This window comes from Convolutriloba macropyga, chromosome 13, assembly GCF_964194025.1.
Source record: "Convolutriloba macropyga chromosome 13, txConMacr16.3, whole genome shotgun sequence".
NCBI classification, from domain to species: Eukaryota; Metazoa; Xenacoelomorpha; order Acoela; family Convolutidae; genus Convolutriloba; species Convolutriloba macropyga.
The window spans coordinates 4,438,205-4,448,188 of NC_134480.1; positions in this window are offsets into that span (position 1 = coordinate 4,438,205).

Sequence of the window (9,984 nt, forward strand, 5' to 3'; positions counted from 1 at the left end):
GCCAAAACCCTGCAGTCAAAGAATTCAAAATGCCTCAAGTTGCAGTATACAAAACCAAAATGTAACCGTTACGTGACTCTGCTTGAAGTCACTGAGAACTTTACTTGAGTTTATCGAGAACCGCGAGGCGGTTCGTGATATTCAGTCAGAATTTTGAAGTGACTGCTGCAGAGTTATGTAACTATTTCAAAACAAGAATTGTGCAATTTTTGTTGCAAGCTTTGCGGAAGTGATTTTAATCGATTAAGCAATAAAAATAGGAGTTTTTTCCGATTGATGAAAAAGAGAATCACTTGTGCAGCCAAATTAATCTTTTATTCAAAAAAGCACTATAGGGAAAAAACAATTTCTTTATGTCGTTTTTCTATGACTTTTCTGTTTGATATGAAAAAAGAGCCAATTGTCCCTGCTAAAGAATGACCGAAGCAGACTCCATTCTTGCCTTGCAGAAACAACTTGTGTCAAGTTTCGACGGTTAGAGAAGCTGTGGAAAAGATAGGTTCCAGTGAATAAATGTGAAGACCCAGAATTTTTTGGGACATCTATGGATATGATGTTCGCTAGAAATGTTGACATAGCCGACAAATACCTATGTCAATTATTTCATAGGATATTTTCCGTTTCTCCCCTAAGAATTGTTTCTGCTACTGCAAGCCCCGCCCCCGCTCCCTACCAATCAGTACTTCTTTCTTCCCCCTCTAAACCAGTACCAGCAAAATTAACATTACAAAGTAAAATATTAAAAAAACAAAATCATGTCAGGGGAAAATTATAAGCACCGAAAAGAAGTGGCAAAGAACAAGAAAAACCTCTGTCAAGAAGTTCGTACAGTTAAAGGGGAAAAATATCACCCAAGCACTCTCTACAATATTGCAATGGTGATTCGCATATATGTCAATGCACTTGTCAATAACACAATCAACATAATGGAAGACGATTAATTTCATGGTTTTCGAATATAAAAATTTGAATACTTAACACCAAGTGTCCATCGTATTGCTCCAGGACAAGCAGAAATTATTCCTGAACAAATAGAAACAGAACTATGGGAAAAGTATTCTTGGATGGAATGAACTATCAAGAACAGTTTATTTTTTATTTGAGAAGGACTTTCCTCTCAGAAGTAATCGAGTAGACCATGATTTACGCCACCGAAAAGGAAGCCAAATAAAATTATTGGCATGTGTTAACAGAAAAGAGTGATATACCAAGAAGATTTGTCAAAAAAGAATAATGGGGACTCAAACATGCCAACTATAAAGCAAAAACAGGAATAATTCACTCAACTGGTAGCTCACAATGTTCTGCTGAAGTTATTGAAAACTAGCTAGAAAAAAACTCCCTCGAATACCAAATGTTTTTTGTAGACACCGCGAAAACGAAAACGAAAAAAAAGGTTCAGCGACCAAGCAATTTCTGCCGTAACCGCTTTATACAATCATGGATTTGATGATAATTCTGTAAGAAAACATTTCAGTGGCCACAGATCAGGCTTCTCAGTTTGCGAATATCAGAGATTGGAGAAACGTGAAAGACCAACAAGTGAGTTTCTCTTACAACCAGCTAATAAAGCAGACCGTGTAAAGATCCCACTGTAGGATATCATTGAGGAAGATGAAGATTTAGAGTTAGCAATGTGCCAAAGCGTTGAAAAATGAGAATTTTAAAGTGATTCAGCAACAGAATATGAGATGTCTTAACTTGACATACCAAATATGTGTCTGTTTGCTTGAGCTGTACTTAATAATTTTATGCTCAATTTTAAATAAAGAACGCTTTTCAGTATTTTTTGAGTCATTTTTTTAAATATAAAATTCTGACTAATTATATAGGAACTATGGAACTTCTGGCATTTTAATTCTGGCACTCGCGACTTTCAGCACCGTAAATTTTGCACGTGCGTGTTTTAATTGGTTTTGATTGACATTTGTCATTTAAAAACGTACTAGTTGATGCAGAAAGTCACTTTGAAATTCATGTTCAATATCTCGAACCGCTATGTGCTTCTCGATAAACGCATTAAGATCTCAGAGACTTCAAGCAGAGTCAAACAACCTATACTTAACTTTGCACAAATTTTTTCTATGTTATGGCACGTGTTGCATAACTGGCGGCTCATAACGTGCTGTGGGCTGGGGTTGTGTGAACAAACGGAAAAGACCTGAGCATTATCACCTCCGCCAAAAAAGATAGAGCAAACGCAGTGGAGGTGTCAATTTTTTTGAGAGGATGGTAGTAACCATATGGTAATTTTCTTAGTTCTTAATGAGTTCATGCTAGAACAGTTGTTTAACTTAGCAGTTCATAGGGTACACGATTCTGTTTGAAGTTACTAAGGTTATGGAGATTTTTCTAGCGTGTAAGGCGTTACCAGAAGTTTATCTGTCGTTTATATAAGGAAAACACGTAGGGTATTGAGGTAGAAAAAGTCTGAAAATTCGCAGTCTCCTAACGTTTTTTTTTCATCAAAAAACGTACCAATTTTAAAATGCTTAAAGTCTGACTTGACAGAAATTGCTATAAATATAGTCTGAAATTGACTTCCATGAACTTTTCTCTTTTTCAAACTTTCAAATTGTAATGTAAGTTTTAAGAAGGGCTTCGCTATCTATGAGAACTTATTTTCAAATTTTGATTCAAGATCGTAAGCCGCGATGCAATAAACTGCAGATATTTTTGCAGATTTCTTTTACGAATCATATAACCTACATTTAAAATGCAATAAGCAAAGTTTGCAAAATTCGAAAGTTCTTGGCTTTTCAACTTCTAGCTATTTAATGGGGAACCCGTGCAATTCGTGCAATTTAGCTTGAGGTCCTTCTGTTTTTCGACATTTTCAAATGTCAGAATGTATTTTGATATTTTAAAAGCAACTGGATTGCCGGCGCCTTGTGTGAAATTTTATGATGAGTTTTTCTATGAAATTTTTCAAAACTTTGGTTCCTTTGTTTTTTTTAATCTAAGGTAACTAAAAGTTATCTTCGAAACTCAGAGCGATTTAGTATGATTTTGTACGATTTAGTATCATATTGTTTAGAAAAACTGAACAAATGACTTTAAGTAAAATTGTAAGCTCAATTGTAAAATGAGAAATAATATGTGACGTCACCATTAATGTCATTAATTGTGAACAAAGTTTAGATAAGTTAAATCTGGTGTGACAAATTTGAACTGAGAATTGATAAGATACCCGGTGTAAACAAGAGTGCATTTTTTGTTTATTTTTCTTGCTCCAGGGGTATGTGACAATTAATAACAGAAAAGTATGGGGTGAAAAAGAGAGTAAAAATTGGGGAAAGTACCCGTTCTGGTGTGGCGTCATATCTGATGATAATTTAATAAATTACCCGTCGCATCAGGCTGCGAATCAGCAGAAGGGAGGAATGATTGAGGGGGCTGTATTGGGGGGGGGGGGGGGGGCAGGGGAGGGGGGATGATTAACAGAATACACATCCATGGGTGATTTTATACTGTGCAGTTATTGGTGAAATATAACATATAATTTGGGATGAAAAATCTCTTGTGATCGTAATTGTATTCTGTTTGAGAGTAACAGTGAAGGGTGGTAAGGGGGGGGGGGAGGGGGGTGGTTGGGGGGGGGGGGAGGAATGGGGGTAGTGGTGGTGGTGATTGATAAAAGGAGATGGTTAAGAGGACAGGGAATACAATAAAAAAGAGATTTGTTTCGGAAGGGAGGTGTCATTCCCAATCTATATGGAAACAGATCTATCTGTTCTTCTTTCCTTTCATTTTAAATCCAGTACAACTTTTTCAATATACTTCTTCCAGTACTAGTAGTAATAGAAATTGGGTGTCAGGACAGAATACCCGGTGTCAGAAAATCCCTTTATAAAGGAAATAATTGGGTATTGTGGCATTTTGGGTATTTAGGGATTGGGTAAAATATGTCAGTATTAGAGTTCATAATAATAAATTCCCAATAGTTTTCAATTGTTTTTCTTTGTAATTACCATAAATATTTCATAATGTGGTAAAGTTGATTGCAAAAAATTTATTGGATTCCTATTTGGTATGTTAATTTGGTCTTAACGGGCATAACTTGAACAGCGTTCAAATTTTGTCCTCAACTTAAGAAATGAGTCAACCACAAAGACTGCTTTGCCTTTTTAGTTTAAAATATCAAATCAGTTTTTACACTGAGCATTGAAACTGAATTAGGACTGATTTATTGAGCAAAAGTTAGAAGCTTGTATTTGGCGAGTTATAGAGAAACTGTAGCAAAATTTTTGTGGAATTCTGAAGCATAACTTTTCATTCAAGAAAAATCTTTATCATATGATGGAAGCAGAAATTTGTCGATGGCAGCAGATTTTGATTGCCCCGCGAATTTTATCGGGATTTTCCAGTTGACGTTTCCCTTCTTTCATGCAAGGACTAAGACGCGAGAATAGAATCAAAGATATTACTTGTTTGAAACTAATATGAATTCAGAAAATTCGAACGTGATCCTTGTATGAAATCTAAGAAATCATTCATAATTCGTGCGTGAAGCGTAATTGATGCCGCGATGTTTACAAATGACACCTACGAAATTCTGAGAACATCATTGCCTCCGACAGTATATAAACCAACAAACAATCCGCTCTTCAAATCAAAATAAGGAAACATATCAAAAAATGAAAGCTTTTGCTCAGAATTTGTATACTCTTCGAAATTCTTTTCGATTTGTTGATGTACCTAAACCCATAATTTAGCAACGGTCGTCGTCTTGAGAATGCTGCTGAAAAAGGTAAAAATAATATTTTTATTTTTTCGAATTATGCCAGCAGAAATCACAGCTGCTCTTTCAAATGATATCAAGATGATAACTTTCAAAAATTTTTTTGAAGCACACGATATTGATTTAGTCTTCCAGACCAGAGAGAGTAAAATTAAATGCCAATCCGACTAACGCGGATACAAAACTGTTTTATAGAGTGGCAGCAATATAAGCTTATAGACTCGTAGTAGCAAAATTGGCGCTGCTGTGAATACTCGAATGTTATTCGAGTATGTTATTCCCATAAATTTGTTCAAATGAAAAGAAGATGAGTATTTTCACGTGAGCAGTTCTTCCTAGGAAGATCACGGTATCGATTTTATCTTACAAGTCAGACGGAATTATGTACAAATTGTGAAGAAAAGAATACAAGTTCTGGCATTGAGTTCAAGTATTAAAAAGATTTAAGAGTGCAAACTTGTGAACGTGCCTTTAGCTCAGAAGCAGAATCGATAAATTCAATGCAAGATATGAGAGTTACTGAACCACATAAACTTCTTTTTATCTAGAGTATAATGATTGAAGCTTCTTGCGATTGAGTTCTAATTTTTGTATGATCCTTGTATGACTAACAAGAAATTACTACTACCGTAAAGAAATGAAAGAAAGTTGTATGACTGGAAAACCAGGTTGTCCGGTAATTTTCAATGCGTATGGTTGGGAGAAATGCCGGAATAATGCAAAGGTGTTAAAAAATTTGCGATGGAAGCAACTGTTGTGTCTCTCCGTGACAAGTTTATACGTATATTTTAATCTGTTTATTCTAACTGCTAATTTTATTGAGACATGTTTAAATTAGTTCAAATAATATAAAAATATGAAAAGTTCAAATAATATAAAAAATTTGCAATGTTTTTTCTGTGTCACCCTTTTTACAAACGAAATTTTCCAACTTTCACCTGCAAATTTTTTGCCTGTTTTAGCCCGTGTTTTCTGCAAAGTTATCAAATCAGTTTGTAAGTGGTTATAAGCGTAAGTTGATAATTTTTTGGGAATAATAAAATTTTTCGGGAGAAATTTCTATTTGCTTTTTTGTTACTACCCCACTTGTGGGGGAGAGGAACTATATACTCAAATGGGTTTTATTTTCATTTTGTTCAGACAATTTTGGCCGATCGATATATTCATCGTAGAGAAATGTAAGTGGTAGAATAAAAAACATCTGGTCGAGTGTAGAGTTCAAAATTAAAAATATTTTTTTGATTTTCGTTTTTTTCGAGGAGTTATCGAGGATTGAAATTTTGCGTGAACACGGGATATTTGTTCAATTTTAGTGTAATTTTTCTTTAAAATAATTTCTTTTAAAATAGTATCTCAAAATTATTTTTCACGCTAAAAAAGGAACTAATTTTGTGTACCTATTAGACTAAAGGTGATAAAAAGACTAGTTCTGGTCACATAGGGAAATTCACTATAAAAAAATCGAATTCTATTTGAGAGCTATTTTTTTATAAAACTTTTTTTCTCGCTTTTTTAAGTCACCTAGAGACAAGTCACTTTTCATATTGAGGTTCCATTTATGAAAAATCTGCTTTACAGTCAAATGAAGCTCAATGAACAAGAAAATCGCTTTCAAAGTATTGCTCATGTTTTTTTGGCTTGGATTCTGAGTTTTAGTAATTTTAAGTGAAATTTTGAAATTATTTTTGAGATTTTACTGATTTTTTGGTGTCCGATGGCATGGATTCATTGACTAACAGTGCAATATGTTCCGTAATGAGCATTAAGTGAACATATCTCATGTTTGCAGTGGACAACTAATGGCTGTTAAGACTTCAAAAATAATTTTTCGATAATTTTTTTGAACATTAACCAATCACAAACTTATTGTCGTGAAATGTAAGTCAGTCTCCGTGATTACAGCACCTTCTGCCTTCCTCCTGTGACCATATTTAATCTGGTTAGAGGTTTTATCTTCTAACTATTGGTTATATGACCTCAATGAAACAAGAATTCAAAAAATAAAAAAAAATTTGGATATTTTCGTATTTTTGGTTTCTTTTGAAATCTTATCAAATTATCCAAATATTGATAGCTACCATTGGTTAAAAGAAAAGTTCAGCTGATAAAAGATAAACTTTTCATATTTTAAAGAGCTGCGAGTTTTTGGTTATTCCCTGTTTTTATTGTTGTTTTCAGAGTTATAAGCCTTATTGGGATGTCTTATTGATTATCTATGCATGACAAACATATTTTCCTTTTCTCTCCAATCGGGCTATATCTGAGCGTAGTTTTTGAATTCCGTTGAATTCTTTTGAGTTTAATGGCTGTTAAGACATTAGAAAATTTTTTTTGAAAATTTTTTTCGAACATTAAACAATCCTAAACTTCTTCGTGAACTGTTGGTCAATCTCAGTACTAACGGACTTGTTTTCCTTTTACAGCAGCCAAAAATAATTTGGTTAGCAGTTTTTTCTTCAACCTGTTAGCCTTAAAACTTCAATGCCACGAGATTTCATAATTTCTTTTTTAATTTTTGGGTACTTTTTCTTATTTTTGGATCCCTTTGAAATCTTATCACATTATGCTATTGCTGATAGTTCCCATTGGTTTAGGGAAGGCGTTCAATGGATCATTGATAAAGTTTTAAGAGAAGAGCTTATGATTTAAATTGCTTCAACACTTTCTTCTAGCAATTTTCTACTGAGGTTTTGCCTGTCTTTGTTGTTGTTTTCATAGTCAGTAACTTGTAGTAAGGTTTTATTGAAGAGATATGTATAGCAAACTTGTTTTTACATCGAGGCATAATTTAGCGTACTTACTGGTTTCCGTTGAAAGCTAATGAATTTAATGGCCTTGATAAACGAGTTTTCTCAAAAATTTCTTTGTTCTAATGTATTTGTTCATATTTGATGATTTTTTGAAGTTACATTGATAAAAAAGCGGAATCTTTTTGTTCTTAACAGTTTAATTGAAAAAAGAAAAGTTTGTATTGAAACGTTCCTTTTTTATTGCCTTCGACACTTTTCTCGCTCAATTTTTTTTCTTGAATTTGCCGTTTTTGCCTGTTCTTGTTCTTTACGTAGCCCTAAATTGATGACAGGTCTCATAAGCTTGTAATTGAAGATTGAATGAAGGATGTTTCCCGAAACAGTCAGTTTATTGCGAATAGTCCTAAATATATGATAAACGTTTTCAAATATTTTTCAGTTTGTTCAGTTTTTGTTGTTCTTTTTGTCAAATTGTTACTTACTTTCATCAATGAGAGGTCCCATCCAATTTCTTGTATTTCAAGAAATAACAAAATTACTGATGCTATTGTTTTCATATCTACTGAGCATATCTACTGAACTTTCGAGAAATAACGTATCTACTGAACATATCTATTTGTCACTGATGTTTTGTTTGTTGGACAATATGCGTTTTTCTGAACGTTTATTGAGTGGTCAATTTTTTTGTTTCTTTTTCTCTTCTTTCGGAACAATCGCGTAATAACAAATGCCATTGGTTTTCAAATATGGCCCAAGAAAACTTATTTAATCTCTGATTATAAATCTTTTGGCTGAATTAGTAGAAATAACAATTGAATTAAAAATACATGATATTCAGATGATAGCTAATGTTTTTATGTTGTTTTGTGTTTTGACGAATCGTTTGTATTTTTTTGAGGTTTCCTTTAGTTCGTTTTTATGGCTTAGTCCAACCAAAGACAGGTCCTTTTGGTTTTGTAATGACTTTTTAGTAATTTATCAAGGATTATTTAATTAAAAGCTAATGACTTTTAAGACTTTTGAATTCCTTCTGTTTGTCGACTTGTTACCTAGTCTCATTAAGAAAACTTTCCATCTGCTGTATAGTTAGGAAAAAGCAAAATTTGTGTAGTTAAGGGTTTATCTGACTGCATTTTGACGTTGTTACTAGGTGCTTTTAAATTCAGTTTTTGCCGTGAAATTTTTGTTTTTGCTAACTTTGTTGTTTGTTTTTTTTTGTCTCGTAGTCTCTTCAATGTCAGATCTCGTTGGCGCTGTAATGACGCATGGCCTCATTAATTATGCAATTCAATAATTATGTAATTCAATTAGTAGATATGTTGTGTAACAATTGTTTTAAACTCAGACATCTATTTTTGTTATTTCTTCATTTGGTTGACAATTAAGTCAAAATTGTAGATGAGCTCGGGTCGGAACATCATGTGCGAACGCACATTAACGAGCCTCCTTGTTGCAGTAACGATTACAGTTTCAAGTTGGCCGCTGCTCCTCCAACCATGCCTTCTAGGGTGGTACTGCTTGACTTTTTCTAAAGTAAATCTTTCAATTCTTGAGCCAGTTATCGGAAAGATTAAATCAATTCACGCAAAAGACAGTTGACAAATAATAACTGAGTTATTGACACCTTGCTTTTATTCCCTGAAAACACCCCCGAACCCCACCCCCACCCCCCCCCCCCCCCATGCACCGAAGCCCCCTCCCCCACCCACTCCATCTCCTTTGGTTCCCCTTTTTCCGGCTACACCACTATAACTTTAGTTGAAAAACAGCTAATATTCCTTTCTTTTATTTTGCGTTATATCAAATAGCTAAAAACCTCAACCTCCTCCCCCACACTATGACGACACGAAAACAAAAATAAACAAACACTTAAAAACAAATAATCACAGCTACTTACCAACACGCTCAAACAAGTAGCTTATTATCTAAAGCTTTCAGCTGAGTCGGAATTTTTCTTCTTTGATTTCTTACTTTCTTTTTTTCTAATTCGGACCTCTTTTGATCTTGCGATATTTTCTCGCGGTTTATTGAATTTATATCGGCATATTCGCGTTTTTAACTAATATCAAAGGAAAGGTAATTCAATCAGAAATAAACAGCGCTGATTAATTTAGGTAGCTGATTGTGAAAGCCAACAAACATTTTAATCAAAAATGACCATAGCTTTTCGATCTAAAAGCGTAGGAAAAAAAGACTTCGCTGCTTTTCGAACTCGACGATATTTAACTTCAAAATTTCTTTTCAGATAACTTCTTCATCTAAGTCATTCTTTATTTGAGACAAGGATTGTTCGTGAAAGTGTCCGTTGATGGGGGGGGGGGGGGGAAAGGAAAAAGAACAAAATTTGCTCGCAAAATGTGGTAAAATTTGTAACGGACGGTAACTAAAATGTGATCATAGTTATAATCAAAATTACATTCTGACGAAATTGGGATAAATTAGTAAAAAGGTAAAGAAAAGGCTAAGCTCATTTTTAAATTATTTTTCTTGAGT